The sequence below is a fragment of the Triticum dicoccoides genome, chromosome 5A (genome assembly GCF_002162155.2).
Source record: "Triticum dicoccoides isolate Atlit2015 ecotype Zavitan chromosome 5A, WEW_v2.0, whole genome shotgun sequence".
NCBI classification, from domain to species: domain Eukaryota; kingdom Viridiplantae; phylum Streptophyta; class Magnoliopsida; order Poales; family Poaceae; genus Triticum; species Triticum dicoccoides.
The window spans coordinates 211,811,498-211,825,071 of NC_041388.1; positions in this window are offsets into that span (position 1 = coordinate 211,811,498).

Genomic DNA, 13,574 nt, shown 5'->3' on the forward strand with positions numbered 1-13,574 from the left:
CATCTTTTGCTATATGAAGTCTTTCGATGGAAAAAAAATAAGAATCCATCTTCTCGGGCGAAACTCCACCGCCACGAGGCGGAACCTTGGCGGAACCAATCTAGGGCTCTGGCGGAGCTGTTCTACCGGGGAAACTTCCCTCTTGGAGGGGGAAATCATCGCCATCGTCATCACCAACGCTCCTCTCATCGGGAGAGGGCAATCTCCATCAACATCTTCATCAGCACCATCTCCTCTCAAAACCCTAGTTCATCTCTTGTATCCAATTCTTGTCTCCAAGTCCGGCATTGGTGCTAGTAGGTTGCTAGTAGTGTTAATTACTCCTTGTAGTTGATGCTAGTTGGTTTAATTGGTGGAAGATCATATGTTCATATCCTATATGCATATTAATACCCCTCTGATTATGAACATGTTTATGCTTTGTGAGTAGTTACTTTTGTTCCTGAGGACATGGGAGAAGTCTTGCTATTAGTAGTCATGTGAATTTGGTATTCGTTCGATATTTTGATGAGATGTATGTTGTCTCTCCTCTAGTGGTGTTATGTGAACGTCGACTACATGACACTTCACCATTGTTTGGGCCTAGAGGAAGGCATTGGGGAGTAATAAGTAGATGATGGGTTGCTAGAGTGACAGAAGCTTAAACCCTAGTTTATGCGTTGCTTCGTAAGGGGGTGATTTGGATCCATATGTTTCATGCTATGGTTAGGTTTACCTTAATACTTTTGTTGTAGTTGCGAATGCTTGCAATAGAGGTTAATCATAAGTGGGATGCTTGTCCAAGTAAGGGCAGTACCCAAGCACCGGTCCACCCACATACCAAATTATCAAAGTACCGAACGCGAATCATATGAGCGTGATGAAAACTAGCTTGACTATATTCCCATGTGTCCTTGGGAACGCTTTTCTCTATATAAGAGTTTGTCCAGTCTTGCCCTTTGCTACAAAAAGGATTGGGCCACCTTGCTGCACTTTATTTACTTTTGTTACTTGTTGCTCGTTACAAATTATCCTATCACAAAACTATCTGCTACCACTTATTTCAGTACTTGTAGAGAATACCTTGGTGCAAACCGCTTATCATTTCCTTCTGCTCCTCGTTGGGTTCGACACTCTTACTTATCGAAAGGACTATGATAGATCCCCTATACTTGTGGGTCATCAGCGTGGCGGGATGCCATCACTTCCTTACCGGTTAGTGTGCGGCACGGTGGCATGAACGACGCTTGGTGACAGCTCTGGGGTGGAGTGGTCGGACAACCGTAAAGTGCATTGGTTTGTCAAGAGCTCAAGGACAGAAGATGAAGGAAATTTGGATTCCCCCCTTCAATCCTGGTCATTTATTACCGAGTAAAACGCATTGGCGGTCATTGAACTTGTCTTGATAGCTCACTTTGATCATTGTATACGAGATATGGTGATTATATGGTCACTGGCTCAATGTATAGCTCCCTATTTGTCTGGTTGACTAGTCAAACAGTCCGCATGCGCCTCATCAACTCGTGTTCTTTATCTATCTATCTATGTGGGCCTACCTGTCAGTGGAGATAGAAATAAAAACCAAAATTATGCGTATGTGTCATTACTGTTTAGACGTTTGTTGGAGGCCTCCGCGAACACCGAGCATGTATTCACCTGGCTCAACACCAACGATCATACTCATGACTCGGCGCCTTGCTCATGTATATCGTCCATCACAACGACAATTTATAAAACAGCCTAGCTAGAGAGGGTACTATGGTATGGAGTATGTACTATCGTGAGCAACCGATCATAGTGCCACTGCACACGAGTGTGTGTCTGATTGATTCGTCCATTATTCATAAGTTATGTATGGTTGTGTGGTGTCTAATGGTGGTCGTCGAATGCTAGCTGGCGACAAGAACGGTTGCATGGACGCCTGGTTGTCAATATGTGCCGCATACGCTTCAAAGGCTCGTCATCCATGAGTTCACATTTTACCACCACGTGAGCGCCTGACCGCCCTGGCCTACCGAAACCCCTTCCATCGCAACCGCGTGCTTCCCGCCTGAAACGATCACCGTCTCTATATAACTTCAATGCCGCATTCACCGGCCTTAACTGCAGGTGCAGTTGGTGTGTCACTGACATGCGGGCCTGATGCCCGTTGGGCCCACATGTCAGTGAGACAACGCATCTGCGGTTAAGTCACTGAAACAACATCCGCATTCACGCCCGACGCGACCTCTCACTGGCGCCGGCATTGCAGCAGCGTGACAGCCGAGAGAGCGCCACCCGTGCGGCATCCCGGTGCAAGTGACTGCTCCGCGTTAATGACAGCACGGCTGCCAACGAACCTACTCCGGTGCCAGCCATCCATCCGTCTGCCACGACTCATTGCCATTCGCCCGCTATATTAACTTGAGCCCCAGCTCCCAGCCATAGCCAAAGACCCACACTCATTCTCCTCCGGTCCCTTCCTTCTGTTGGCACCACTCCAACCATGGCCTCCAGGCACTCCAAAGCTCTCTTGGACGTACTATCGCAGGAGCAGACGAAGGACATCGGTGGCTTCGCTCCGGGCGCGCTCCAAAGCTCTATTGGACGTACTCTCGCAGGAGCAGATGAAGGAGATCGCCGGCTCCCCCCCGTCCGCCCTCTGCCGCCACGACCACGAAGCCGGCGCACGTGCGCGGGCGCAGCTGGCAATGAGGAAGAGTAGTACACGGTAGGTCGCCACTGCTCTGGTTGCAGGAAGGCCACCACTCCTCCACTCAGTTGACGCCAAGCTTGGTGGGATAAAAATTGGCGGTCGATAAGCCGCTTGACGGTGACATGGAGGCGGAAATCTTCATAACCTTGTGCTCCGGCCTGCCGCCGCCGACATCCCGACGACCCTCAGGTATAAGTTCTTCGAAAGCGGCCTTGCTCTACTGCCCCAGCTCCCCACGTGTCTGCATGTGCATCTTTTTCTACTCCCATCAACTCTTCCAAAGCCACCTAAATTTTTAGTATTATTAGAGGTAAAGCTACTTCATGCATTCAAATCTAGGGCTTTGTTCAAACAACGAAGAAAGGGGGGAAAGTTGTAGCATGAGTCTAGGACTTGATTCAAAGAGGAAATAATATGGTGAAAGTAGTAGAGACCGGATACACAACCGGTCTCTTGGTTGAAAAGGGAAATAATGGGAAAACCCAGTACAAACTAGATAAGGAAAAATCTATTATTGGTTGAAAAAAGGATAGAAAGTGGCGGCTGGTGGACAAGTCAACAGAGTATGTCCAGGATTAGATTTGTTGCCCTCACATAGTAAAAGGCCTCGAGGATTAGAATTGCTGCCCTCACATAGTAAAAGGTCTCCAGGATTAGATTTGCTGCCCTCACATAGTAAAAGGTCTCCAGGACTAGATTTGCTGCCCTCACATAGTACAAGGTCTCCAGGATTAGGTTTGCTGCCCTCACATAGTAAAAGGTCTCCAGGATTAGATTTGCTGCCCTCACATAGCATGAACAAACTCGGCATCACCACTTTATGCCTCCTTGTAGGTACATTGTGCTGATGCATCCACTGTCGCATGTCCTTATACTAACCTTTTGTTGTTGTTAATGTAAGGGCGCATGTAAAATGAAGCAATCACACTGTTACCTTAGAGACATGTCTAACGAGTGTTATTGTTAATCTAATGCCTCCAGTGATAAGATGCAATTAAACTGTGTTACAAATGGCACTCCTGCTGTTTTCCCCAGTATGATAAGTAAGTTGCTCCTTTACGCTGCTGAGTGTCCTGGTGTCCCCATGGTCCCATGCCATTAAACCAACTCTTTAACTATTGTTGATTTACTGTATCTAGTAAACAAGCAATGCCACCATTAAAGTAATCCCATATTTGAGGAATCTCATTGTTGATCATAATGCTTCTGGTAACATGAAGCATTGCTAATGTTTTAAAATTTCTACTGTCCTTGCGTGATTGCCATGAACATAATTAAGATGCTTCTTTTCATTTCGTATATGTTTCGTATATTCTTATTGACCAGCAACTGTTTACTTTCTATCTTTTGTGCAGATAGGGATATCCATTTTACCTTGTTGCTATTGTGACCTTTTGGTGAACTGCACAAAACAATTTTTTTGGAATGAGTGTCTTGTGCAGTTCAACTAAAATGTCACGTGGGCAACATCTCTCAATTTTGGTGGAACTGCACAAAATGGTGATTGGAGTTTCCAAAATCTCCGTCAAGTTCTGGTGGTAATCTCGTGCAATAGTTTATTAGCCTTTCCAAGATGAGCCGTCACTGTCACCACAATGGACTGCACAAAAGGATAAGAAAATTATAGTTGCACCTTACATGAGCCGGACAACCAACCTTAATGTTCCTTAATTTTAGTGCAACTACTAAAGAAGAACCTGCCAGCTCACGAGAGCAAGTACTTCTGGCTAGCTGAATGATGCAATCTTTTCTTCATTTCAGGTGAACTGCAGAAAAAGGCGCATGAATTGAATCATGGAACTCGAGGCAGGCCTCATCCGAGTGGAGCTGCAGGTTGAGTTCAAGGAGGCCACTATTAAAGTGAAATCATGCTCTTCTTGTTTGTGCTGTGCAAAAAGGAATACTCAACAACAGATGTTGTGACGGCCAAGAGCATTCGCCAAGTTCTTCGATTGTATGACATGGCTAGCCAAGATGGATTTAATCCCGATATTCACTTTATCAAAAGGCTCTAATGGGTTGGTTCTGAATCTTGCAAGCTGGGAATCAATGAGATGTGTAGGCATCTTTGTTGTACTTATTATTTGGATATTATTTGTTGGTTCTGAATCTTGCAAGCTGGGAATCAATGAGACGTGTAGGCATCTTTGTTGTACTTATTATTTGGATCTTATTTGTTGGTTCTGAATCTTGCAAGCTGGGAAACATGGCATGATGATGCAGAGGACAACAACCATAACAAACAGTTCAAACTTGGTAGTATTATCTTTGTGAAAGTGCGAAAAATGTGCTTATCGTGTGCGTCCTGAGAATAATAATTCTAATTGTTGTGCATGTCGATCCTGTGGCACTGATAGAACGAGCCAATGCATTGCTTGTTTTAAGTATAAATTTCTGTTAAAGCTAATTAAATTTAAGTAAAGTGACCACTAACTCCTCTTATTACAGTACCAATACAGACCCGCTCGTGAACCGACGTGTGACTGGAGTATGTTTCTTAATGGAGGCATTTGAATGCGCCGAGGATGCATCTTCTGCCGGGCGTGCAGCGGACGAGGGAGGGGTAGTAACTGTTGTCGCCTGTACACACTCAGTTTACTGTTGAATCCAATTCCCCAAGAGCTGAAAAACGAACTGCTGCCGCCGCCTACACACTCGTTCACTTGAAAAGACTCCAATGGCGATCCGAGGGGTGAGCCTGCTGGATATGGACTTCAGTAAGGAATTCCCCTTTGAGTTTGCCGTTCAGTCCTATGGCTGCACCAAGTTGAATGTGATGTACACCAACGATCTGGAATCGGTGAAGCTCTGCCTCGCCGAGTTCAAGCAGTACCTACAGGGCGAGAAAGCACAAGGTTGCAGGACTAGACCTTGTGCCCATCCATTCGTCTCCTGACAGGGACCGACGGATCGCCATCGCCCAGGTATGTGTGCGGGACGTCGTCGTCCGCCTTGGTGCTCTAGCCGCGGCGCCACCGTTTGTTGTTCCCAACATAGTCAGCAAAACAAGAGGAATAGGGAGACAACTGTTCGTCGAGAGGCTGATAGTCCTGGGCCCACCAGGTCCATGACCTAGGTTTTGTTGTTTAACATGGGCAGCCCACGACATGTTTCAACATTTTTTTGGATCCAGCAGGTACCAAGCGGCCTCTGGGCCTCCCAACCTAGCTTGTCTATAACATCAGCAACCCAAGTTATGTTTGTTTTTTCAAGACGACGCACAGCTCAGTTCTATTTTTCTATAAGAATGCAAAACTGAACCTGTTTTCTATAAGAATGCAAAACCGAACCTATATTTATATCTTATTTTATTACACACACACACACACACACACACACACACACACATATATATATATATATATATATATATATATATATATATATATATATATTAGAAACAACATAAGTTTCCGTTAAACCTGTCGTTCGTCCAACCATTTTATAGACCTTCCCACTTCCTTTAGTTTTCATTTTCATTAATCCTATATCTGAATTTTCTCCCTCTTTCTTTTTCGATGTAAACTGAGTTTTCTCCCAGTAATTTTCCTAGAACCAACTCAACTGTCCCACCTCTAGCCTAAAAAAATTAATACCCCACGTACTATTAACTCATCAAATTTAAATGATATTTTATTTCATAAGTTGAAAGTTCTTACAAAATAATAATAATAATTGTTTATATATAACTTGGCAAGTTAACTCCTAGTGATTGCGTACATAAGCTTGCAAAGATTTTACTGACCAATGCAGTAATAGACGTGCAATCATGTGTTTATGTTTTTATAACATTTCTCCATCTAGCCCAACATGATATTTTCACCCAGCCCAGCAAGTCGATGGATTTCGAGAAAAATGCAAATGGGCTTTAAATTCTACCATATATATAAACGGACTGCATAGATGCTACATCATTGTTTCACCCAGCCCACCAAATGGACTAAAAAACAATGGACCGGCTGACATGTGGGCCAGTAGGTTGAAGCCTAAGAAGGCGTTGGATTTACATCCAACGGCCGGCATTCTTCTTCATTCTCTCATCTTCTTCCCCCAGCGCTGCCGGGACCGCCTGCTCCAGCCTTTGGCGTCCAGCGGTGTTGTTTTGCGCTCCTCAGCGAAATGCTACCCCGCCGACGGCCAGGCCATCCCTCCACTCCGCACCTCCTGTTATTCTCTGCCGAGTGTAGGCCCACCCTGCACCTGAACCAGTCAAGTTTCCCACTCCTCTCCGTCTGCGACTCCACTTCCGCGTCTTCCCCATCTCTGGGCCGTTCTAGTCCGGGGCCTCGCCGTTGTCCAACGCCTCGGTGCGCTCGGCGCGGTGTGGTCAACATACGAGAGTCATCAGAAGAGGACTGTACATGGAGAGCCTGACGGCTGGGACCCACGAGGTCCATGGTCGCACGCAAGGAAAGTTCCTCCTTATTACGCACTGTACGTGGACTGTACGTGGGAAGGGCTTCTGTATTTAGCGAAAAAACGTTCCCCCCACTGACAGGTCGGACCCACCAGCTATATCTTCGCACGCAAGGAAGTGCCTCCTTATTACGCACAAAAAAATGAATACCCCCTGCTAGCTGGGACCCACCATAGTGGGTGGCTGACTTGTGGGCCTACTAAGTTGACGGGGACGGAGGGCTTTGTCAACTTAGTCAATATGAACGATTCTAGATCCAGTGACCGTACGATGTCCATCCAACAGCCATAGTGCTTCTTCAACCTCTGGTCTTCTTGCTCTAGCCGCCCAAAGCAGCGCCGGTCGTGCCGCGCGCTCATGCCTCGCATGGCCGGATGTGATGCCGCAGAGGCCTCACCTCCCCCTACTACTCCCACAGCTGGCCAGGGCATCCCTCTACTCACCCACACCCCCTGTTATTCTGCGGCAACGACAGCCTCACGCCGCAGCCGAACCAGTGAACCCTCGTACTCCTCTCCGCGTGGGCATCCACCGCCACGTCTTCCCCGGTGTAACACCCACAATGCGGCTATATCTCCCACATGTCAGGGCACGACTTAGAGGCACAGCCGCATGGTAGGCATGTCGCAAGAGGGGTAATCTTTACACATCCCATGTATTGAATAAGAAAGGGATAAAGAGTCGGCTTACAATCGCCACTTCACACAATACATAAATAGTCATACATCATCCAGAATACAATTAAGGTCCGACTACAGAACCAAAATAAAGAAAGACAACCCAAAATGCTAGATCCCCGATCGTCCCAACTGGGCTCCTCTACTGATCATCTGGAAAAGAAACATAGTAACGACCCGAATCCTCGTCGAACTCCCACTTGAGTTCAGTAGCGTCCCCTGCACTGGCATCATCGGCACCTGCATATGTTTGGAAGTATCTGTGAGTCACGAGGACTCAACAATCTCACACCCGCGAGATCAAGACTATTTAAGCTTAAGGGTAGGAAAGGGTAGTGAGGTGGAGCTGCAGCAAGCACTAGCATATATGGTGGCTAACTTACGCAAAAGAGAGCGAGATGAGAAGCAAATCACGGACGAGAAGCTAATAGTGATCAAGAAGTGATCCTAAAACTACTTACGTTCAAACATAACACGAGACCGTGTTCTCTTCCCGGACTCCGCCGAAAAGAGACCATCACGGCTACACACGCAGTTGATTCATTTTAATTAATTCAAGTGTCAAGTTCTCTACAACGGGATATTAACAAATTCCCATATGCCCATAATCACGGGCACGACTTTCGAAAGTTCAAAACCCTGCAGGGGTGTCCCAACTTAGCCCATCACAAGCTCTCATGGTCAACGAAGTATATTCCTTCTCGTGGGAAGACCCGATCAGTCTCGGAATCCCGGTTACAAGACATTTCGACAATGGTAAAACAAGACCAGCAAAGCCTCCCGATGTGCCGACAAATCCCGATAGGAGTCGCACGTATCTCGTTCTCAGGGCACACCGGATAGGTCAAGCTACGAGTAAAACCAACCCTCGAGTTGCCCCGAGGTGGCCCCGCAGGCTGCCCGTTTCGGACCAACACTTAGAGGAGCACTGGCCCGGGGGTGTGTGTGTGTAAAATAAAGATGACCCTTGAGTCTGCAGAACCCAAGGGAAGGTATGTGGTGGTAGGTAGGCAAATGGTAAAACCAAGGTTGGGCCTTGCTGGAGGAGTTTTATTCAAAGCAAACTGTCAAGGGGTTCCCATAACACCCAACCGCGTAAGGAACGCAAAATCAAGGAACATAACACCGGTATGACGGAAACTAGGGTGGCAAGAGTGGAACAAAACACCAGACATAAGGCTGAGCCTTCCACCCTTTACCAAGTATATAGATGCATTAAAGTAAATAAGAGATAATAATGATATCCCAACAATATCCATGTTCCAACATGGAACAAACTTCATCTTCACCTGCAACTAGCAACGCTATAAGAGGGGCTGAGCAAAAGCGGTAACATAGCCAAACAACGGTTTGCTAGAAAATGTGGGTTAGAGGCTTGACATGGCAATATGGGAGGCATGATAAAGCAAGTGGTAGGTAACGCGGCATGGCAATAGAGCGAACAACTAGCAAGCAAAGATAGAAGTGATTTCGAGGGCATGGTCATCTTGCCTGCAAAGTTCTCAGAGTTGACGAAAGCTTGATCCTCGTTAGCGTACTCAACAGGTTCCTCGATCACGTACTCGTCTCCCGGCTCTACCCAAAGCAAGAACACAAACAAAGGACCAACAATCAATCACGGTGCAATGCACAAGCAACATGATGCAAAACATGGCATGACATGCGGGATGTGATATGCAATGCATATGCGTGCTTTGGAAGGGAAAGAATGAACAAGGCATCAACTTGGCAAACCAAGTGTGCTTCTGGAAAGATGAGATGATTTCGGTCGAAATCGATATAAAGATCGCCGAAAACGGATGCACGGTTTGCAAATGGCAAGCAAAACAAGAATGGCACAAATATGCGATTAACAACACGATGCCATCTAGAATGCAACAAGAAACTAAGATACTGCACTCCAACATAGCAACAAAGCATATGGTAGTGATCTACTCAAGATGCTTAACAAAATATGAACACTGAACTACGGCTAAATCACACTAGAACAGGTTAAAACAAGCATGGAAAAAGTGCAAAAGATATCAGCTTCACAGACTTAGTGAAAATACTAACATGCCAGGAATAACATCAGGAAGCCATGTTTAGAGCAAGCAAACAACATGCTACAGGAACATATCATAGCAAAAAAATGAATGGCATGAATCTACTAAATGCATAGAACAAAAATCCCTTACTGATCATGAGCCAAAAAGGCACATAAGATATGATGGCACCCATGTAAACATAGCAAGTTTTATTGACAGTTTCACACTTAGCAGAAAACTGAGCATGGCATAAACAAAATTATGAAGGCATCTTTGCGAGCTCAGATCACCCACCACAAAACATTGCATGACAAGATAAGCATACTAACAGCAATAAGACATGTTCATGAAGCTAACCATGGCAAGATTAAGTTCATAGCATGCTTGGATCAACTACAACAACCATGGCAAAATTGATTAATATGTAAACAATCTGCCAGGAACATTTTATAGCAAAAGTAGAGCAAGATTAAGACATGCTAGGGCAGTCCATAATAGCAAACAGGGGCATGGATGGATAGAGCATAACCATATGTCCAAAACATCCTTAATGAAGCAAATCAAAATAAGCATGGATCTCACTATAGCATCAAGTTTACATGGCATAAAAATAACAGCAGGAAAAGGACTTAGCAAAATCCTAAGTCCCTGAAATCAGCAATATCACGAAGGCTACTTTGCATGCTTGTGCTAGTCACCACATTTATCAGAAAAAATACATGGCAAGCACCCCTGTAAAGATGGCATGGCATAGACCAACACACATGTAGAGCTCATGCCCATAAGATGCACACAACAAATGTGACAAAAATGACAAATCACCTTAAACTGATAAGTAACAGGAGAAAACATTTTATAGCACTCTTGCATCAATGATTTGGGCATCCATATGAACTCAAACAAGCATTCCACAAGGTAATGAAATGAAGAGCATTTCCCAGTGAACATTTTGATATCTCATGCGCATGAAACGGAGCTACGGTCATGGAGTTATGGCATGAACAACAGGGGCATAAAATGTAGAAGAGAAAAGGACTTAGTGGAAAATCGACCTTGCGCGAAAACCAGATCTAGGGTTCGTCGCACGGTGCACGAACCGAGGACGACCCGAGCTCTCGCTGGAGAGGAGGGGGTGCTTGCTGGAGAAAGGATGGGGCGACGTCGGGCGGCGCAGTGGCGCGTGGTGGCGGTGCGAGCTCCGGGAGGCGGCGGCGCATGCTCCGGGAGGCAGCGACGAGGTGGCGTGACCGGCCGGCGCGGGAGGCGGCGGACGGTGGCCGGACGGCGGCCGGAGTAGAAGAGGACAGCAGCGGCGCTTCGCGTGGGGAGGCGCCGGGAGGCGCGGGCGGCGGACGGGCCCCGTGGGCCCGATTTGGGTCCAGCGGGTCGCGATAGCGGGGATGACGCGGTGGACACGTGTCAGGCGGGGATTGGTGCAGAGCGGCGGCGGTGGCTCTGTCCGGCAGGTTCGGACTTGTCCGGCGGCGAGAGGGAGCGGGGCTAGGGTTTCGTTTGCGCGGAAAAATGGAGGGGATCACATATTTATACCTAGGAGGAGGTAGGAGTGTCCAAATGGGGTGTAGTTTTCGCCCACACGATTTTGATCCGACGACGGAGGACATGGGAGTGGTTTGGAAGGGTTATTGGGCCGTTTTGGGGGGGGGGGTGTTGGGTTGCAACACACAAGAGGCCTTTACGGTTCCCCGGTTAACCATTGGGGCATCAAACGGACTCCAAATGACACGAAATTTGACAGGCGGTCTACCGACGGTGTACCAAGGCCACCTAGCAAATCTTGGTCCATTCCGAGAACGTTTAACACCCGCTCACGAAAAGTGACAAGAGGGGAACGCCGGTGCACGTGGGAGTGTCGGATTGCAAAACGGACAACGGGGAAAATGCTCGGATGCATGAGACGAACACGTATGAAAATGAGATGCACATGATATTAAATGCATGACATGAACAAAATGCAAAACAAAGACAAAAACCCAATCACGAAGGGAATCTCATAACTTAAAGCCGGAAATGGTAGAGTCGGAGTACAAATATGGCAAGTTACATCTGGGGTGTTACACCCGGCTCCGCGTCGTCCCCTTCCTAGGCCTCACCGTCGTCCACCGCCTTGGTGCTCTCGGCGTGGCGTGGTCAATGTGGTCAACGACCGACTTCCATCGGAAGAGTACCATATGTGGAGAGGCTGATAGCTGGGTCCACGGCCACAGCCTAGTTTTTTTGTGATTTGCCAAGTAAGTCGCTTTGTCAGGCATGTTGGGCCGCAAATCTTTCAAGACGAGGAGAGCTTCATTCGGCTGGCCGAGAACATGGCCTATCAGTAATGAGAAATGGGTTGTACATTTTTAAAACACATCAAACCGACAATTAGTTTCAAATTTCTTTTTTTCATTTCGAGATTTTAAATTGCATTGGTTTTTATGCGTGGACAATTTGTTGGATTTTATATTGATATATATTTATTTTTAAAATCAGAAATCAGTTTGAACGTGACTCAAAATTTCAGGATTAAAAAGAGTTCGGACCACACCGAAATATGCAAAATTTCGTATAATTTTTTAACCGTGGCCACAATATGGGTTGTAATGCTAACAAAAAGAATATGGGCTCCATTTTTTTTAAGAATTAGCAAATGGGCTGTAAATTATTAGAAATAATGGCAGATGGGCTGTATGCTGTTTTCCATAGATTTGAGGCTTTCCTAGAAAAGGTTGACGCACAAGCAGTGACTGTTGGATGTCCATCCAACGGCCGTCGTGCTTCTTCAATCTCCGCTCTTCCTGCTCCAACCGCTCAAACAAGCACCGGCAGGACTGCCTGCTACCTCCTTCCCGCGGTCGGCTGTGCTGCCGCGCAGGCCTCACTGCCCCACCGTACTCCCATCGTTGGCCTAGCCATCCCTCTACTCACCCACACCTGCTGTTATTCTCCGGTGACGGCAGACGAACCAGTAAACCCTCATACAGTCGTACTCCCCTCCGCGTGGGAAACAACTGCCGAGTCTTCCCTGGCTCCGTGTCGTTCCCTTCCTAGGCCTCGCTGTCGTCCACCGCCCTGGTGCTCTCGGCGCGACCTGGTCAACGTGGTCAACGACCGACATGCATCTGAAGTGGACTGTGCGTGGAGAGGCTGACAGCTGGGTCCACGGGCGCACACAAGGAAATGCCTCCTTATTACGCGCAAAATAATGATTCCTCCACCTGACATCTGGGACCCACCGGAAGGGCCTCTGTATTTCATGAAAAAAAATGTTACCACTGCTGACAGCTCGGACCCACCAGCTATATCTTCGCACGCAAGGAAGTGCCTCCTTATTACGCACAAAAAATGAATACTCCCCCTGCTAGCTGGGACCCAGTATAGTGGGAGGCTGACTTGTGGGCCTACTAAGTTGATGGGGACGGAGGGCTTTGTCAACTTAGTCAATATGCACGATTCTAGCTCCATTGACCGTATGATGTCCATCCAACGGCCGTAGTGCTTCTTCAACCTCTGGTCTTCTTGCTCCACCCGCCCAAACCAGCGCCGGTCATGCCTCGTGCTCCTGCCTCCCGTGGCTGGCTGCGATGCCGCAAAGGCCTCACCGCCCCTACTACTCCCACCGCTGGCCAGGCCATCCCTCGACTCACCCACACCCCCTGTTATTCTACGGCGACGGCAGCCTCACACCGCAGCCAAACCAGTGAACCCTCGTACTCCTCTCCGCGTGGGCATCCACTGCCGCGTCCTCCCTGGCTCCGCGTCGTCCCCTTTCTAGGCCTCGC